Raw genomic sequence first — 21,170 nt, 5'->3', positions numbered from 1 at the left:
GCTATCTACGTGTGTTTTCCTCTTTCCCTCTCCATCTCTATCCCTATCTCTTTCACCGTACGATTGCAGAATTTATCGCGCGGATGTACGCGAAAACTATTACCCTCCGTGTCGGTAGAACGAACGGTCATTGTTGATTTTATTAGCCACGATCGCCTCCTTATCGAAACGATATAGTCGACTCTCTTTGTGGGTCTCGCACGCATACGGTATACACATGGTGACGTAGACACACGGTGAGTGTAAATGCGCCGTTGCATAAATTATCCCCGATCGGCAGCGAACGGCCGCGGTTACTATAAATTAACGTTATCGGGGTGTTTACATTACTTTCTTGTTGCACGATTAGTAATCGCGCAATAAGAGCACGTCGAACAAATCAGCCGCGAGGCGGGGCGACCCGATACTGACGGCAAATGCGTATTTATTGCCCGAGGAAAGTACGATAGAAACGTGGCGGATTGACGGAGAAAGAGGTCGGAACAATGAACTTGCTTTTTATAATAATTACGACCGCGCCGAGAACCGCTGATCCGCCTTGAAAAAGCGCACCAGATACAGCGAGATTGTGTATGATCTTTTTACATCTGTTTTTTTATTTTTATATGGAGTTTGATTTCTTTCTTTTATTAAGAATCAGCGTCAAATATTTCGCGCTGGCGAGACATTACGATAGGTATATATATATAATTAAAAGAAAATTCATGGAGAGTGAAATACCTAATAAATTAGGAAAGTGTAAGTTTACATTAAAGTAATAACGATAGAGGAATAGATCGTGTGAGGAAAATAATGGATTTGGCTTAAGTGTCCAAACTGCTGCGCAGTTTTCGTCGAATAATTATATTAGTCATTTTCCTTAGTTTCTGGGAACCTGTCCGCAGACGATTTTCGGAAAAAAAGTGATAATTTTAAAGTTGACTCTAAGCTGTGTCCATGAGCGTCTCCATATCAAAATTAACTTCTATATTTAATTTTTTTACAAAAAAGTTACATGGAATTGACTACCGAAATAACTTTTTTTTTTTTTTTGTACTATGCAGATCATTATATGCAACGAACGAAGAATTAAAAAAGAGAAAGAAATAAAAAAACATTCCAACTTTTAATAAAAATTTTCTCGATACTAATGAATAATGAATTTTGGTTGGTATCCAAAAACGGTTTTAGCAGATGAAATTGCTTCCGAGATAAATTATCTTTCTCTAGAAAAAAGATATAGAGAGTATAATTTATAATTTTACAATTTCTCTAAATGCTCCCGAAGAATTTCTGAGAAAAATTTTGTTTCTCAAAGAATGCGTAGGAAATCGGCGGCGCCGATAGTCCCGAAGCGTAAATACGCGACGTATACGCGCGTGCATACGTACGGAGATATATAGTATATATTGTGCGTAGATACATACGTAGATTGCATATGCCTATACGAAGTCTTACTTAAGTCTGCGAATAAGTGGGTCGCACACGCAAAGCCCCGGACTTGGACTCGCTCATGCAGGACGCCGCCACGAGTCGATGTCGCAAGCTGTGACTAAGAGACGCAATTTTTCCGCGCGAAACTAGTTGGGCCAGCATAGACATAACTATGGAGGCAATAACGTTGCAACACCCCGAACACCCACACTCCCGATCGAATATAGCGCGAGTTGCAGCGTATACGCGACGCACCCGTCCAAACGTCGTCGGTTCTTCGCTCCTTTAGCTTTTATCGGCTTTCTTCCATCTTTTCTCTTGCTCCTTCGCGCTCTTCGCTCTCTTCGGAATTATACTCGCGACTTGAATCATTCGTAAAGAATCTCGCGAGTTACAATTCGAAAGTCGATTTAGCAATATGCATTTTCTGTCGTATAAAATAGCAAAGCTTTACCTTGCACAAAATATGTTTCTTCTACAAAATCATTTTAAAACGAAAGGCCTTAAAGTATTAAAAAATATAATCCTAGAAAAAAAATTAATATATTGTATTTGCTAAAGCTGTGAATGTAACAATAACATTTCAATCGATTACCGCGATATCTCGCCCACAACTGATAATCTAGACAATAATACAATATTAAAAGCGACTGACTCAAAGTGAACTTCTCGAGGATAAAACAGCCTAATGACTTTGGCAGCCAGCGATACCGACATTTGCATCGAGAAATCCCGCGGTCGATCGAGAGAGGATCGGCGAAAACTTTCTGCCAAGCGAACGTTATTTCAGCCTTAATGCGAAGTATCGTCGTGCCCCATCGAACGACAATGAGCATGACACGATTCGACCTATTGCGCCAACTAATTAATAAGCCAGCGATCCGTTCGCGTTTACCTTGCGCGTCCGTTCCTTCCATGTCCTTCGCCACCTTTTGATCGAAGCCATTCGTCCGCTCGAGCCAAAGTCGAATCGCGCTCTCGCGTCAGCTCGATATTAATTCTCGATTCACGACCCAGACTCAATCCGATAGTCTCAAAGCTCCGCTATTTTCTTACGACATCGCGCGCGATATGCAGCCGCGAAAACACATTGTTGGAGACAATCAGCTTGCACTCTCCACGCGATCGTCGTCTCTGCGAGTTGCTAGCAAAAGTAATGAAAGCGATCAAAGATCCGATTGTCTTAAATAAAAGTAAACTTTTACTAAACAATAATCATCCTTTCGAAGAAAGTTCTGGATTTATTTATTTATTCATATAGTAATTATAAATAAATTTCAAAATTTTTCGTTGATTTTGCATTTATTATTTATGACGAATATAAACATTTTGCGAATTTACGTTCGTTTGAAAAATTTTGACAAATTATTACGTGAAATATTTATAATGAAAAATCGATGCGCTTCTCGACGTTCATAATAATCAATATTAATACATTGACACAAACTTTATTTATAGGCGCGCACTTCCGTTCGACGCTTTTTCCTTTTTCCTCAATAAAATATCTAGCGTCCGTCGTCTTTTCGCGCATAAAGGGATCATTCACCGGAGATGAAGCTCTCCTCGAAAACGCGAGAAAGTCGACGGAAATGGTGCGACCGAGGAGGATGCTCCCCGCGTATTTTTAGGGGGCCTCGGGACGTTCACTTTCGGTTTTTGGCGCAACGACAAATTTTCGTCGCGACATGCGATTCCATGCGTCTTGCACACAGACACGGATGGGGAGACGGGGTTTATAGGCTCAATCTTAAAAATATACCGCGAGAGGTGCGCGCTTTTTGATAAATCTCCCTTGACTCGGGGTGAGAAAGGAGGGCGATCCGTGTGTGTACGTCGTCGCTAATTTCCAACGATGGCGAAAATAAATTGGCCGCGCGTCGACCGAGCCGGGACGGTGTAATTACGCGAAAAAATCGACCCTGTCAAACATTTACGAAGCGTAATCGCACAGCTAATGCGCTCCTCCGGTCGTGTACCCTATGATAAATTCGGGCTCGATTTTTCTTTAGCAAGAATTCCCCGCGCGAGATCGTCTGTCATCTCCACTGTCCTTTATCCTCTCAGCATTAAGTATCTTGTGACAAATGAGCGATAAATAAAAGTTCAGTTCAGGTAAAAGCCAAAGTTATTTTAATTAATTGAAAAGTAAGTCTCGGATATTTATTTGCATCCGCGGGGCTTAATCGGTTTCAAGATCTTTTAATTTTAAATGTTAAATAACTTCGTAATTATTGCAATCTCAAAATAACTGTCCCTTTTCTTTAACGGGCAACCAAGACGGTCGCAAGCTGCGTTTTAACAGCGATCGATGTTGCTTCTTTCTCTCTCGCGATAACATCGAGATTATAGATTACGAATAATAAAACAGCTAGCTCTCGAATGACAAGAGCTGACAGTTATGGCGTATTTAAGAGTCAGCAATACCTGCAGCTATCTTAAATTTCGTCGTCTTGACGTTGACACGTTGAGCGTGACGTCAAGATCGTGGATTATTGATGATGAAGCTTCTGGCTACGTGGATATCAACGATTCCTGCAAGTTTGACATATTTTGTAACGCGCGTCAAAGATGAATATCCGACCGTTCTCGCTCCCGTGTCAATCTTTAATGACGTCAGTGTACAGCAGACTCGTCCATCGATGATCAAGCTTCTCGAGCGAGCACGTCGATGATTCGCGATTCGCGATTCGCGCGCGTCAACGTTAATTCGCCGGCGGCGATTCAACGTCGTGCATTTGACACGTTCTCTGAAAAGATTGGAAATTTCCATCGCTGCGAAATCACGCGCGATTGTAGATTACCGCTACCGGCGAGAGCAACATCGGTACGTGCGATTATCACGCGCGCGAGCGCTTAATGTAAATTATATTCTAACTTCCGCGTCTTCCCCCTTCTCTCTCATAGCCTCAAATTGATATGATTATACCCTGGATAATAAGCGCTAATAACATACACTGTACTCTACAGGATCGTGTAAAAGAAGAGTTAGATAAAGCTGTCTGATAAAACGCGCCTACGCTGTGTATATAAAGAGCTAGAGAAGAGAAAATAATCTTTGCCGGGAGAGATGACGCGAACAAACGGCGACTTTATAAAAAAACATGTTTCGCCAAATGACTAGATAATCGTTCGGCCGAATGCGGTGGAGTCTGCACCTTGGTTCGGTCACCTCCAAGATGCATCTCATCGTTGGCATTAAAGAGAGAATAAACGGAATAATAATTAAGACCGAAACGTCAAGTGGGACGATACGGCTCGAGGATTCTCAGGTAGAGAGAGAGAAATATACGGAGCGAGCCAAACTTGATTAGTTAAAACACAGGTCGCAGTGTGTGTGTGTGTGTGTGTGTGTGTGTGTGTGTGTGTGTGTCGGTCCCTCGTGCGGTAACGTAACTAAACGAATTGGTACCCGGAGTAAACCGCGCGACCTCACATATATACATATTTCCAATCTCGCCTATTTTATAAAACTTCAACATGTTATATCATAAACCACATATCGAAAAAATTAATCAAGAATTTTATAAAATCTATATTCTTCGAGAAATCGGATCTCATAGATTTTTTAAGAAGGAACGAGGATATCGTTCATCCAAATAGATAGGACCGAATATGAGACAAGGCGAAAGCGACAGCTTCGAGCTAAAACGAAGCAAACTTACGCGACGTATAAAGAGAGAATGTAAAGTATCAACAGATTCGCGTGTCGATACGTTAAGCGCGATTTGCTGACACGCGTGTTATCGTTTATCGAGTGCGCGCGTATCTAAATATATTACGTTTCTTTCAGCAGCAACAGCAGTGACAGCATCCAATATAGGTGCTTACCTACCGAGACCGAGAAACGTAACGATCGTTAAACGCACCCAAGCCCGGAGCTATTAGACAAATTGTACCTCGTAAAGCGCGAGAGACTTCTCGAGTTTCTATTTTTCAGTCACGCGATTGACTTACGTTACGAATTCGGCATGGCCTGTATAGAGAGAGAAAAACGAAGAGAAAGAGCGAGAGAGAGAGAGAGAGGGGGAGCTTATTATATATTTTATCTTTCTCTTTCCCATCGAAGGGCCCGCGCGCACGGACAGACTCCGAGTCTGCTTCGGGAGCAGCCCCGCGTGCTGGGGCCCCCGTCTTTCTTCCTGCGCCTTTCCTTCGCGTCCTCCTTCGCTCGTCGATTCCATCTATCTTTCATTGCGTCTCTTACCTTTGCCAGGATCGCGAGGGAGAGAGAGAAGAGGTTCCGCGAGACCACAAGAGGAGCGTAGGGCTCGCCGACCGTCTGGTGGGCGGACGCCAGCCTGCAGCAAAGCACAAGAGATCGCTGCCTTCCGCCAAGGACAATCGCGCTCTTCCTTCCTCCTCGCTTCTGCGCGTATCCTCGTTGCCCCAGCCGGATGGTTGTAATTTCGGGCAATGCATTTCACCGCGGCGGCTAATCGTGCGCGCGATTCAGCGAGCGCGCGTGTCGAAATTTTTCTATCACCGGGGAAACGGTTGCGTTTAATTACGAATCATTTTTTTGTTATATCGCGACGTAACCGAGAGATAGACGTAAATAGAGAATATTAGGTCTCTAAAAGTAAAATTTATTTATTTATTTATTTATTATTAGATATGTAATAATAAAAAATTCACGTCACTTTTCAAAAGAAGGATCACTTTAAGAAGAATGAACTTCTCGTGTTATATCGTCCTTGAATGAAATTAAAAAATTTGTCAAAGAATACGAAATTTTAATGCGGAAAGTGGCGGAAAATGATTTTCTTTTTAGTAAAAATGCCAAAATATACATTAGAGATAATTTTCATGGATTCCCTCTTGAAAAAGAGATTAAAAGTATTGTTTACTCTCGATTCTTTAGATGATCGAACATTTTTCTTGCAGGTTGCATTTTCGCGATCGCGCAAAAATGTTCAAAACGACAAAAGAGATACGGCAAATAACGAAGCGATTTCTTTATCGTAATCTCGCCGCGATATCGTCGAATTGCTGCACAACTCGCCGCTATCGTTGTCGCAAACTGCAACATCGAGGTGCACTGGCGATACTTTAAGCTCGGACACGTTTGTACCTTTATCGGTGTATCGTATAATGATATAAATAACATTATCGATGTATCGTGTCGCTTCGACACCTTCGAAACGCGAGCCCAGAAGGGCTTATAAAGAGCCGTGATGAATCCGCTCGTTAAAGAATATCGCTATTTCTTTATATGTTCAATATTTTTATGAATATTTAACGTAATATTATATATCAAATATTTATCGTAAATTATAATATAAATATAAATGTTATTTACAATTGATTTATAATGTAAATATTTATTGTAATTTATAATTTATTTAAATAATTATTAATATATATATATATAATTTTTTTATATATGCTAATGACATATTGATCTCAATAAAATCTCTCAGTATTATTGTTGTGAATACAGAATATACGTATGTGTGTTGTATACGAGACTTTTTGTGTAAAAATATTATTTTATTAAAAATATTCTATTTTTAAAGATTTTGTATAACGTTATTTATAATATATCGTTTTGTTAAAACGCTAGTCGAAATGGAAAGTCACAACTATTTAAACTAGTGACGATTTATCAGTTTCTTTTTTAATAAACGATAGCGAAATCTAATGGATACAATATACGGTTGGTTGGTCTCTCTGCTTGGCAGGCACACACGTGCCTTACTCACGGATCAGAACGGAACGACTTTACCGTGTCTGATTTAAAACCGCTCGCATGATTCACGGCTCTATCTCTCTCTCTCTCTCTCTTCAACTTTCACCCTGTCTTTCTTCATCCCTTTCCCCTCGCATCGCATCGCATCGCATCGCATCACATCGGTCGGACCGGTTTTGGCAGCGGCATCCTAAAACACGTGTTTTCAATAAGCTTTTATTGGTAGATAAATCAGACGCGATCTTATTGTGGGATTATGATGTTTGCACGCACCGAGTCGGTTTCATCGGACACGCGTGCACCGCGATGCTCGTAATTCCTGCGTTTCCAGCCCCCGTCGTTTTTTATTCCGCACGAATCCCGTCAGTTTTTGCGACGCGCGCGGATTTATGCGCTCGCATGGTCGCGCGCTTTTTTGCAATTGTATAGACGGATCGCGAAATATTGCGAGACGAATCGAAACGGCATCAACGAGGATAACTCTAAGCAAGAAAACATGTTTTTTTTAATGCCACTTGCATCATTTATCTTAAAGTTGAAGGTTCAATTTTTCTACAAGTTCTTGTTTAAAATCTATAAATCACAATTTAAAATGACATTGTTAAGGTGCAAATTATTCTGATAGCGTACTTGTATCGCATTTCTTAACGTGAAGAAAGCTAGTTAAATGAAAGTAATTTTTTCTTCTCTTTATTTTAAATTTATTTTAAATTCCATCATTCCATCCTCGCTGTCATCCCTGATTGTAGCTAAGCCGCAACTGCATCTATCGAAGGAAGATTCAACTCGACGCGTGGTCCGGTCTCGCGAAGAGCGCATTCGATAATCGCGTCGGAAAGGTTTTCCGGATTTTCACGCCGAAGCACCGGATCCGCGAGAACGACCTCGCGAGCCCGTCGTCGTCGTCGTCGACTATTCTAAGAACTGAGTTTGCTGCCTACGTCGGCAGGAAACGACGACGCGGCGCTGCGTCGAACTTGAGTTCGAACCGGAGACCTTGGACCAACCATTGACCTCGATCGCCACGTCCACCTCCACGTTCCACCGAGTGCAACCACACGCGGCCGTCGTTCTATTCGAACCACCGCCTCCTCTCCTGGGACGTTTCTCTCTTTGCATCTTTTTTTTTCCTTTAAACGCCACAATGTTGTCGCGCACTCGTAGCACGGCGATCGCGATAATTGCGACAACTTTGTAAGACATAAAGCGGGATAATAAACGCTGATTCTCATACCTGTTTAAAATACCTATGTATAAGAGGCATATTCGATCGCGTGATCTCTGTCAAAATCAACGACGGTTCATTTTGCGCATTATCGTGTATATTTTTTTCATTTTTTTTTTTTTTTTTAACCAGAAAGACTTTTTTATTTCTCCGCGCTTTTATCGGAATTTAGCGTAACGATTTTGATCCGCTCGCATGGACCATAATAAACTGTAACGAATGCGATCGCGAGGCTCGGTCACTTTACACCTCCGGCTCGTGTCGATTTCGCGACCGAGGCGAAGGCCGAGCGGAGATGTCAAGCGCGCTCGGGAGAGCTGCCAACTATTCCGAGAACGGAGGCTGCTCGTTGTTGCGGGAGGAAGCGCGCGGCAACGCTTCTCGCGCCTGAACCCGAGACCTTGGAACAACCGTTGCCCCCGATCGCGCTATATGTAAGTATATATGTATTCCTCGGTAAGAGAGGAATCGCGCGGATCACTCGCGAATCTTACAATCCTCCTCGCGTTTCCGCGTCTCTCTTTTTTTCCCCAACTTTCGTACATTCATAACTCTATATGTATTATATTTTGGAAGACATATGTATATATTTAATGCGATCTTGAGAAATCTGAAAAATTCGAATTTAATGCCGAAAAACAATAGGCGATCTTTATTTTAAGTTAAATTTTTTAAATAGACAAATATATATACGGTTACATTCGATGACATTTGGAAATTTAGCAAATGATTGATTATTAATCATTTGCCGATTATTATTGTAAAATATTCAATATTTTATAATAATATTTTGATAATATGTTATTAATTAATCTTATACATTTAATTATATTTTGCACGTACGATTGGCGATTTGTTTTCTGTTCTAAGAAAATCATTTTTTTTTTCCCCCCTTGGATTAAAACTTTAAAATATATACTTCATTCTGCGCAGAATACGTAGCGTAAAATCCGTGACATAATAAAAAAAAGCCCGAGAGAGGCCGACGAGCATGAGAAGGTTTCGAACATTTGATATGAACTCTCTCTACACTGCGATGCATTGTCCGTATCAGAAAGACGGACTCGCTGACTTTGCAAAAACATCTACTACCGTAAAAGTTCTCTACACCGTTTCCTAGTGCGAAACGGTAAATCCGTTCAGGGTCGAGTCAAATGAGCGCTCTGGGAACCGAAGGAACGGCTCGAACGAATTACGAGCGAAATCGGTTCTGACTCGTGAGTCGCGCGAAAATAAATCGTAATCTCGCAAAATCGCGCGGGTCATTATAATTCTGAATTTGTAATGAAAATCGCTCTACCGTGTTAAGGCAGTGTTATTCGCGCTAAAATCATTTGCAGAATATTTAAATAATCACCATAATAAGAGTTTTCCTGCTCTTTAGATGCTTCGATTATGACTCATGAATTTTTCATTCGAGAGGAAAAAAAAAATATATATATATATTCTTTCGCACAAAGAAAATTATTTGATATATTTTTAAAAATTTTTCTATTTAAATATATAAAACTATATTCAAAATTATCAGAGTAATGTTGTTTAAAATACGGAAAAAACTGGGTGTAAGTTAATGAATGCCACACATGTGTGACACACTATACCTGGCTAATGATGGAATCACTCGAGTATCTCGCACTGTACGTATCCACCGTTTCATAATGAGAAGGCTCGCGTTTGCCGCGATCACTAGTATTCGGCTATGCACTTATAGGTGCTAATGAAGCCACGTCATTCGACGTCAGTCGGCTCCTCTGCCGTCACGGAGGTCTCCGACATTTATCTCACGCTTCGGATCTCTCTCGTGCGCGTTCTCTCCGTCTCTTTCTCTCTATGCACGCTGTACGCCTCTGACGTTATCGTTTACCATTCAGGGACGGCGGTTTGATGAGAAAGAGAGAGACAGAGAGAGAGAGAGAGAGAGAGAGAGAGAGAGAGAGAGAGAGAGAGAGAGAGAGAGAGATCGAGCGACCTTCATCGGTGTACGATTCCGGTAACGACGAATCATCGCCGACCTCGAAATCCGTACCGATCGTTTCGACCCATGATGTTCTCGTTAAAGGAAAATGCCATTACCATACGTTTAGCACGATGTGCTTTGCGGTAGGTAGGCTCGCACTAAGGATATATCTCTTTTTTCATTCCATCTTATTCTCTCTCTTTCTCTTTGATACGTGCATGGAAACAAAGCGAGAATGCGTTGGAAAAAGTGGGGATTGAAATGTCACTTTGAAAATAAAAGGATTGCGTAGATTAAAGCTGCGTAAACTTCGATACTAATCCAACTTCTGCAAAACGTGAAATAACTTTATACCGTTTGTTCATATAATTTGTCTTTCTCAAAGATATTCTTACAAGTTTTATATTAAATTAAACTTTGGCGCGTAAAATATTAATTATCTTTATATGGATGAAATGAAAGAGGAGACGAACGAAATGTTCGAGACTGTCGGCGGCTTATCCCGATTCCGGGTCGTTGTCGGTCATCATCGGGGAACCCGTTGACGGAGTTTGCTCAAATGCTTCGCACCTGCATCGTTGCCGCGGCGACTTAAACGGCACGGTGCAGACGCGGACGGGCGCCGCATCCATTACCGTCATGTCGCCGACGCGCATTCGCCTCCCCCGTCACCACGAATAAGCAAACACTAAATATTTATTCGGGCATGCCGCCGAACGTGTGTCCGCCGCGCCGCCGCGATCCTACATCGAGTATGCAATTTTTCGGAACAACCCCAGCACTCGAAGGAAAAATTCGATCGCTCGATCGAAAAATTCCACATTCGGAGGAACGCAATTTTTTTCAGAGATAATCTTTCCGGGTAAAAAATTTAATAATCTCGCATGTGTATAGTTGTAGATCGTCGAGTCTCGAGTATATTCCTTTCGTGAGATCGTCACAGTAACGAAAGGACGATTTGTTGTCGCGACGTCGAGGAATGCGCGCGCAGAGAGGGAGTGAAATTTAATTTGGACCGACAGATTTATAATACACGTCTCTGCTTGTACGAGCACCGGACATTTATACGTCTGCGTCATGTTATATTACATTAACAAGCTGATGATTTATAACCATAAATGTACGTCTGTTGAATTTGTCACGTTGCCAGAGATCCCTGTTTTTTATAACGCGAAAGTTCGTACTTTATCGACACATTTTTCTATCGCGTAAAGTTATAGTGAAAATTGAGAGACGAACAGATTAAAGAGACCGTTGCGAATCGTAATCACTGCACTTTGGAAGGATTAAGCGCCAAGTGGGATAACGAGATTTCCAGGAGTCATTCCATCCATCTCCCCTGAATCAGCGGTTATACTAGCTCGCGTTCCACGGTTCGCACATGCGTTCGCCCACGGACGACCACGGGCGATTTGTAAAAACGAAGCCGAAGACGCGAAGAAAACGCGGTTGTAAACTACGGGAGAAGAGACCTCGCTTCTTCGTTGCGGCGTGGGCGCCGAGGCGGGAAAGAAAGAGATAGAGGCGACTCCGCAATAACGCGTCCGCGGTGAGAAAAGTGGAAACGTCGATAAAAATAAAATTATCGTCGGATGGAATGGTTTTTGCCCGGCCGTTGCTTCTTCTTGAGCGAGATATCCTCTCGGCGTCCCCGAACAAACTGAAAATCGCTCTTCCGCAGGAGGAAAGCGCAGACGCTACGGTAACGAGTTCGCATTAACGGAGGTGAAGCTACGGCGCTTGCAACTCTGTACGAGCCGAAGCTCTCGTCTCGTGTCTCTCGAGTAAATATATTGTATATATTACATGTTTTCCTCGTTTCACGTTAAGAGAATATTCGGTAAAGTAAATTATCCAGAACGCAGACTCGAAATTTTTCACGACGCTTTATGAGAGATATAATGTTCAATGAAACAAGATATTTGATGAGAGAAAACGCGGGGAAAGATCTTCGTAGATAGAGACAAATGTAAGTAAATACGGAAGAGAGAAAAAAGATAAAAGACGTAATTGCAATAGCCGCTGGCGAATGTTTCGCTCTTGCGGATTTTCACGATGCGCGTCGCAAACTCATCTCGAACCATTGCCGACCGATTGGGGGGAGGGGGGGGGGACACAAGGCGGAATGACAGCGGAGATGCGGAGCGTGGGAGTACCAGCGGAAAGAGAAAGAAGGAAAGATAGAAAAAGAGAATCGGAAAGAGCCGACCCTATAAAAAGCTATCGTGCCTGACCTCCCGCAACGAGACTTTTCGCTGCTGAGTATAACGCGGGATACTCGCTCTATGCGCAAAGTCAACTCGCGCGTAATCGTTCGGCTTAAAGAGATACGCTCGAAAGAATCGAGAACAATCATGTGTTGTTCTTCTGAAAGCAAATTACAATCGAAGCAACGAAAAATTATCTTCATGTGTCTATTAAAATCAATCAAAAAGTTTTTCAACAGGTTTTTTTTTTTTTTTTTTTTTAAAGGTCAGGAAGCGATCGCAGGGGGAACCAAATCGAAAAAAAATGCCATGTAACGCACACGTATCTATTTGTTTTCGAGTTAATAATAAGAATTAAAAACTTCGTCAAAGAGACTTGTAACAAGCAGTTTACCGAGCATAGTTTCGAAAATTTCGCGTGCGCGAGTGGCCGAGATGCACGCGGATGCAACGATTCTCTCGCTCGCCTCTCGCTCGCAAATGCAGCGCGACTTCGTGGCCGCGAAACTGGCCGTGGCGAAGAACGCGCCACGATGGAAAGAGAGAAACGAAGATAAATTGACAGATGGACGAAGAGAGAGCGAGGGTTCGCGGCGTTGTGGCGCGAGGGAGAGGTAGAGCGCGAGCACGACGAGAGCGGAAAGGAGAGAAGGAGAGCGAGAGAGCCTTGAACCCCCGAGATGCGGGACGAAGGACAAAATACTAAAAATATCTGCGCAAAAATCACCTCAACACGATGCAACGACTTTAATGGCGGTTCGGCATGCAAAATCTTTTGGAGAGACGCGATACCGTCCCCCTCTCGTTCCTCGTCGATTCGCGCTTAAACGGCGAGAGAACCGGAAGTTGGGCTATCTCTAGTTAATAAATATCGCTGTCCGTTCTATACTTTTGGAAAAGATAAGAATCGTCGCTCGTCCTTTATATATTTCCTTCCTTTTATTCGGATTATCTTAAAAGTTTAATGATTGTTTAATCGGAGGAGGGGGGAAGGAGAGGTGCGGGAGATACGATGACGCAAGAATGGATGCTGAATATTATAAGCGATTAGAAATTTATGGCGGATATTTTTAAAAATTTTAAGAATTTCTGGAATTTTGGCGCAAAGCGCGTTTCATGATTTGCGGAATGCACACGTGTTCATCACGCTGTCAACCTTTAAGCGCCACGTGCGTTGCATGGATGCTGCTGCATCGCGAGAACGAGTGCGTAAATATCGCGCCAGTTATATTTAGTGATACCAATGCGACTATCTCGCGTAGTTTCGCCCCACGCGAGCATTAGCAAGCAAAATTTCATCGCGTCTAAAGTGCGAAATGTTTAATATCTATCCAAGTAGTCTATAAATCCGAAAAATCTAAACAGAATCATGGAAAGGTATAATCGTTCTTACAATCGTTCTTAAGATATGCCAATCAAAACGGACCGAATATTTTTCAATATCTATTCGATTATAAAGACTTTACTAATTAATTTATTTATCTTTAAAAATTCTCTTAAAACGTTAACAAAATTCTACTCGCATGCTCTCGCTATTAATTGTAAATACGCAACGATACCGCTCCTATCGTTACCGTGCAGGTAATGTGTGTGCGCGTGTTTGGTATCTAACTATATTTGTTTACATTCCTCTATCTCTGCGTATCCAAGCAATAACAGATGATGTTTATGCTCTTGACGGTTAATTACTGATGTTGGAATCTTTCCGTTAATGAATAACTTTTGATATCTGTATGAGAAGAAATATATTTCCACACACAGATCTATAATTATATATCTGTGTTTCTCTTCAGAAATCACATAGTTAATAACGATAAATACATTTCGCCTATATATACATCAAAGAGATACTCTATCTCCATCTCGTACATTTTAAACGATCTACTAATTAGCGATAAGATTTGCGACAAAAAATTCTTATTTATAATTTCACGTATCATGTGCAATATAGAAAACACATAAGTGAAAAATTAAAAAATGCACACATGTACAAAATACATATCACATACGTTAAGGGATACGCATAAAATACAATTATATAATAAAATATAATAATATAATATTTCTCTATTGAATTTTCTCGCCAATTGTAGATGATTTAAAGCGGGTTTTATCGGCCGATCTGTACGAATACTTCTCATCACGATCGCGTCCGTGAATGCAACGGCGATGATCGTCCCTATCGAATCATCGGATGGCCATCGAATACGCGCATTCGGCCATCTGTCCGCTCCACTCGCTCGTGATCTGGTACCTGTTTGGCCGCACATTTGCCAGACTACCTACCTGCCTACCTACCTACCTATCTGTCCATTTTCTTCTCTTGTCTGCCTGCTCGCTTACCTATCTACTTGTCTTTTCGCCTGCCTACCTACGCGTTAGTCGAACGCAGTAACGGTGTTTAACGATGTTAAACTCCATGGCCAAAGAACCTGTTTTCAATTTTCTCCTTCAATTTCCTTAATTTTCTCACATATGCGAATTCTAGAAGATTTCGATATATATTTGATTTATTGATAGGAATTGAACTCCTACTTTGTATCTTAATAAGCAAACAGACATTTTTCGTATACTCGAGATCATACGAATAATTATATAAACAAAATTATGTGCTTTTGAAAGATGGCGAAAAGAATCTCGAGTCAAAATTTTTCTCCTACTTTTAATATTATACCATTTTCAATCTAATATCTATTTGATATTTTAAGCCAAGCAGTCAGATCACTCTTTTTTGAAATTGTTTAATTTATAGTTTTGCCGAAAGCTCTCTTTAAGATATTTAAGATAGAAAAGAAAAGAGAGTGGTTAAAAATTTAAGCAAAATTTCGGATTTGACTGTTCTCGGTGTTCGCAATAAATTATAGGAATCGACAATCTTTGCGAGTATGAACGTATCAAACATCATTAATATACACTCGATTTTGTATCTATTATTATCTATCTACCTTCTAACCAACAACGCGTACATGCCCAGTGAGGATAACACAGATACGTATCTCGGCTTCGTCCTCCGAAGCCTTGCGGAGAATCGATTTCGTTCGTATGCTGGCCGCGTCTCGCTCGTAAAAACGAGCGTCAACAAATCGAGACGCGAGACAATTAAACGATAGCGTAAAATCAATATGAGCCCGATATCATACGAAACCCTCCCGCGATAATAATATACGCGAAGATCGACTTTCGAGCAAGAAAAGGATAAGAAGATGGTAGATATATATATATATATTCGTATACATCTTAGTGTTCAGCTGCAATAATGATTTATGATCTCATAGACCGACACACTAATCTCCTAAAGATTTTATTTCACATCTGTGTAACTATGTGCGCGGCTACAGCATAATTTCATTACGAAAGAGATTATTGAAAGCGAGATTTCGTAAATCAAGATTGTAGACAACCTAGGTCAAAATCTGAAACGTATCAGATCTGTGGAAGATTAGGAAGATGGTTAGCGAAGACGTAAAGTTCGTCGTATAATGTTCGGAGAATTACATTGACAATGATGGGAGAACGGAATGACGCCGCGTGCGACAATGACCATTAGCGCTAAACATAAATCATGAAACTGCAATCGTAAAATACACGCGCGCCGGGGTTAGCGCTCTGCAGTTGAGCAACACGTGAGCGCAAATTGCCGCAACGCGTCTGCTTTAGCGAGATTTTCAAAACCGAGCTTACGTCATATTCGCAATAAAAAGGCGATTATACGCGATCGCGATATAGATAAGTGGAAGGTTACCACGCCACGGATGCGCGTTTCTCTCTTTCGCGCATTCGCCTCTTCTAATGTCGCACATCGGTCCGTGAATAACCTAGGCCCTGTAGACACCTCAACCGTGAAGAGTCCTTGATACGCGAGCGTGCGCATCTTTACGACATACATAGACCAAACATTCCTACACTTTATCGACACATATAGTTGAAATCAGCGCAGGCTAAAGTATTTCGCCATTTGTTAAAATGATACAGTAGATCCATTTAAATTTCCTGAATGTAGATAAGATCTTCATTGCTACATAGAGCAATTAATACAAGCTTATAATAAAGATCATGAAAAAAGATAAGAAATGAAAAGGAAAAAAAAGTGACGCTTATACTGAAAGCATTCTATTTTTTTTTTTTTTCAGATAATAAATTCTATAAATACAAAATAGAAACGGCAAATAATTTCAAATAAATGTGCAATAAATGAATGTTAAGTTTAATATCGACACAAAATATATGTTAGAGAGATTTAATATTAAATAGATCTCGATTTTTATACTCGATAAAGTATTTTGCTTGTGCCTTATTATAAAAGATTCAATAAATGTCTTCTAGTCGCAATAAATTGCCAAAAATCATTATAAGACTCAACAGTCAGAAAAAGAAAATAAACAAAATCTGTTTTATTGACAGAAAATTGACAGTGCCACTAGTATGCGATAATTAATGGAAAAATTTTGTCTATTTTTCATTCTAGAGGGAGAGTTGACTATCTTAAGAGTCTAAAGAACCATTGTCTTTTCTTTCCATTATCCGTTTAAACCGTTAAAATCCGTTTATAGAACGAATATATGAGATGGACAAAAGCAACATCGATAGTATAATATTAGCGACATTGATAATGACAATCTTATTTATCAGATAAGTTTAATTTCTTAAAACCTTTACGCGATAACATTGGCTTCGTTTTATTAAGGCATATAAATAGTTTATTTTAATAATTTTATATTTTGATATCTTCGCTTCGATTAAATTAAATTTGAAATTTATAAATCGATTTGAATCTTCCTTTCGCAAACGATCAAACGGAAAGGGGATGAAAAATAGTCATGAGAGGAAGTTTACTTTTGAGTTATGATTACTAAAATAGATGAGATACATCAAGAGTACTATTACATCTATCCCTCGGCCGTTCGGCCCTCAAATTGTTGGCATCCTCGTAACACGTGTCTCTCATCTGCGCCAACATAGTAGAGCGTCGAATTAGACTAGACACGCGTGTGCGTCGATATTGTCTATTCTATACACAAGAAGATTCTTTTCACGAACACGCTCGAAACTGTCGCGGAAGCGCTCGATTTACGATCCCGAGTTAAAGCTCTTTTAATGAGACGTACCGAAAGATTTACAACTTCGAGTTACAACTCTTTGGCTGACAGCAACTTATCCACGTGTATACGCGAGAAAGAGATCTCTCCTTAGTATACTATACCTCTCGATATACACATCTCTTTCTTAGCCTCTCGCTCGTTTCGATCATTTGCATCATCGCAACAACGTGTCTATCGTCAACCGCGTAGCAGAATGTCGAATCGTGGATCATGGCGCGCGCGCGCGCGCGTCTATGTGTCATAAAAGCACACGCGTTATACTTGTCATCGAAGCAGCGGCGACCGCGACGCAACCGAGTTGCATATGCATATAAATGTAGTCGCGCATACGATTCGTCCGAGAGAAATAGAAAGCGAGAGGAAAGAGAGAGGTGGGAGGGGGAGGGGAGAGAGAGAGAGAGAGAGAGAGAGAGAGAGAGAGAGAGAGAGAGAGAGAGAGAGAGAGAGAGAAACGAAGTGACTCTCTCAAACGATGCAGCCGGCGCGTGTATATGCGATGTAAACAGTGCGGTTGCTGCCAGCCCTGACCGGTCGGGTGCAACGCCACCGCGGACCTTGAGCGATTATTTTACTGTGAACTCGCTTCTCTCGCGCGTGCGGATCCGTTTTATCCGTGCGTCGCATTTATGAGCGCGCGGTTTTACGCGCGCGCGTACTACGCGCTCTCCGAGAGGAGAGATCGCGTCGCGAGACGCGCAGATCAAACTTGTCGAACGCGAGACGTAAACAACGATATATCCGCCGATTCATCCCGCAGGAAGGAAAAAAGAATTAATACGAGATTAGGCAAATTTATTGAATCGCCCGATTGCGTAGGATCGTTATTTTCGTATAGCGCGGTTAACGAGTGAAAAATGATTCGTTCAAACAGGCACAAGTTTAAGATACGATTAACAATATTTATTTATTTATTTATTTATTTATTTAAACGGGAGACGGTCGATGTATTCATATATTAATCAATATTATCTCGATCAATATTAATCGATGTGTATTGACTGTACAATGTATGATCTGTCAACTTATTGATTGTACGATATTATCAGTACTAACTATATCGACATTAATTAATTAATATTGATATCTTTTAGTGTTAATCTTGGCCGATTCCACGCATCATTTACGATGCTAATAATTGGCATGTTTTTTTTATGTTGGTGCGTCGTTCAAAAGCGCGTTGTTTACGCGATTTTTGGAAAGTGCTCGCGTGCATCGTTTAAGCGCGATATTATAATGTTTCCGCGCGTTCCGAAGGAACGTTTTATTAGCACAAATCACGATCCTCTATTAATAACAATCTTGAACATCGCTAGTTAACGCGGATGCGAGTCCCAGCCCGCGTATCTCGACCTGCATCCGCGGCTCCCCGTCGCCGCTACTCCAAAAATACGCATCTTACCGCCGCCGCGAGGTGCGGCGCGTCGGTTGACGTATCAGCTAAACGAAGGAAAACACAGCCGCGAGAGTGTTATTTCAATCATCGCGCCACGAAAAAGAAATCGCACTCGGAAAATATTTATCTTCTGTACCACGACTGTAAACGACGACGAGTCCAATCGTGGATACGCGCGCCGCGCGCGAGACCGTTGTGTGTATCCAACATATAACGTAATCTTTTGATCCGTGACGATACGCCCGTCGCGTATACGGTTATCGATCAATTGGCATTCTCGATTAACTCCAATTCCTATTTCGCTGGATAGAATAATACACACAGGTAGAATTATGAAAGAGAATAATAAAAAGTATAATGGAAAGGCTTCTCAAAGATAGTAAACAAAAATTAATAAGGGCAAAAGGAACATTATTAACGGATGTCGGTAACACATATAATCAGATTTAAAAAAAAAAAAAAAAAAGTACGCGACGCGTTTATTAAATAAGAATAATAAGAATGTAAATCAAGCGATACATTTAATAAACGAGAATAATAAAAATGTAAATCTGTGACGTGCGATTTGTGTCAGCGTACACTCTCGTGTAAAGAATTAAAAAATAATTCAATCTTATGAGAGACTCGAGAGACATTGATACTATTAAATACATACCGGCTGAATCTTGCGTACATTGCTATCGCTTCGTGCTCGAGTCTCGCTTCGGCAATCGGAGCGGCTACCTCGACACGGCGTGCCTCGATGCAGGCCTTGGCGAGAAAAGGGCGGATGACTGCATACGGCGTGATAGGATGAAATCGAAAGCGCGGCACGTTTCCACGCGCGATCGCGAGGCCCGCTATTAATAGCATACTGCGATGTTATTATCACGTCGATGAACGTCGCCGCGACAACTCGAAGCTCAGATAGAAAGAGGCAGAGAGAGAGAAAGAGAGAGTCGTTTTTACGCCTCGAGTATCTTCATCCCCGGAGAGAGAATTCCACTCGCGCATTATCGATTACTTACCTCGGAAGATTGTGTCGTGTGAGACCACGAACGGACGTGCCCTCGGCGAATCAAATTCTCCATTGTTCCGCGATTCAGCAAGCTAGATATTGGGCGATCGAAGAAGTGAACGTAATTTACAATTGAACTGCTTTATAACTGCCTTGAGGATATTTACCTTGGAATGTTACGCAAACGATCGCACGGTTGATGCACAGAGTGTGCTCCGTGTGCGCTTCCCCAACTTACGTTATTATTCCAAGTATATCAATTTTTTCAACTTTTTTTTTTTTTTTTTTTTTTTTACGCGAGGAAGACGTCTTGCAAACTATTCTTATTAGCTATTGCAGAATTTATATAAAATTGTAAGGTGGAGTAGTGTGAAAACTTGCAATAACTTATTTAGGATTGCACATTTCCCTCCTCTTAACAAGATATTGAATAATTAATATATTCTTGGAGCGGTCACTCGAAGGTTAATTAATGCTGAAAACGGTGACGGTGATGTGAAAGGAGCGGTTGTGAGATTGTGATCGTGATCTGTAATTGAAAAAGGCCATTGGTTATTTTTTCAAGTTATTTTTTAATAATTTCGATAAAAAATGATACAAATCGGATACTTAATAACAATGTAATAATGTTATAAGATATTATAAACAAGATTACTAAATACAAATGTACAGTTGGTATTTAAAGTTAGTCGTTTTCATTCTGCTTTCCTTCAATTATGTATATATGCTGGGGGAAAAAAAAAAAAAAAAAAAAACTTAAAAGCTAGAATATATAACTTAGAAGCGCATCTCTTACACGAATATATTCCTTTTACCATAAAAACGACGGAGCTTCACGATGCTCCGGCTAAAGAACGTGCAATATATCAGAGATGTATATAAACAGAAAGTAAGCAAAAATTGACGATCTTCGACGGAAACAAGTTTTTCCGCCATGCGTAACGTACGTGTAATCGATGCTAAGGAGAAAAAGAAAACGATTAAGCGATGCAACAAAACGAATGAACGCAAAACGCAATGATCGGCGCGATAATTAAAAGAGGGGAGGGGAAAAAAAAAAAATTCTGAAGACTCCCCGTCCACATGATCGCGAAAAAGTTAAATGAACCGACCGGTTATTGCGAGAGATACAAGTCTGTGTAAAAATATCGTGCAAAATTTACGACATCTTTTTCTTCGAAAGCGTTACC

General features: G+C 40.9%; 1 protein-coding gene and 1 long non-coding RNA gene across 3 annotated transcripts in view; one reads left to right on the top strand and one right to left on the bottom strand.

The window, feature by feature from the left end:
• The window catches only part of LOC138940688 (uncharacterized), a 125,109-nt gene that overhangs the window by 19,042 nt on the left and 84,897 nt on the right, over window positions 1-21,170 (bottom strand). Inside the window, exons 1-2 of one of the 2 annotated variants that reach the window (XR_011448030.1) lie at window positions 19,991-20,236; window positions 19,639-19,822 (exon numbers count right to left, since the gene is read on the bottom strand). The exons of the other annotated variant lie outside the window; for it this stretch is intronic. This is a non-coding gene — a long non-coding RNA (uncharacterized lncRNA). Of the gene's footprint in view, window positions 1-19,638; window positions 19,823-19,990; window positions 20,237-21,170 lie in introns of those variants that run through there. 2 annotated transcript variants of the gene reach the window in all.
• Dh31 (diuretic hormone class 2) overlaps window positions 1-21,170 on the top strand; it is a 275,640-nt gene that overhangs the window by 178,423 nt on the left and 76,047 nt on the right. The gene's annotated exons all lie outside the window — the stretch shown is intronic.

This window comes from Polyergus mexicanus, unplaced genomic scaffold, assembly GCF_030449975.1.
Source record: "Polyergus mexicanus isolate NDT 795.1 unplaced genomic scaffold, iyPolMexi1.0 SCAF_17, whole genome shotgun sequence".
NCBI lineage: Eukaryota > Metazoa > Arthropoda > Insecta > Hymenoptera > Formicidae > Polyergus > Polyergus mexicanus.
This window is presented reverse-complemented; position numbering and strand designations above follow the sequence as displayed.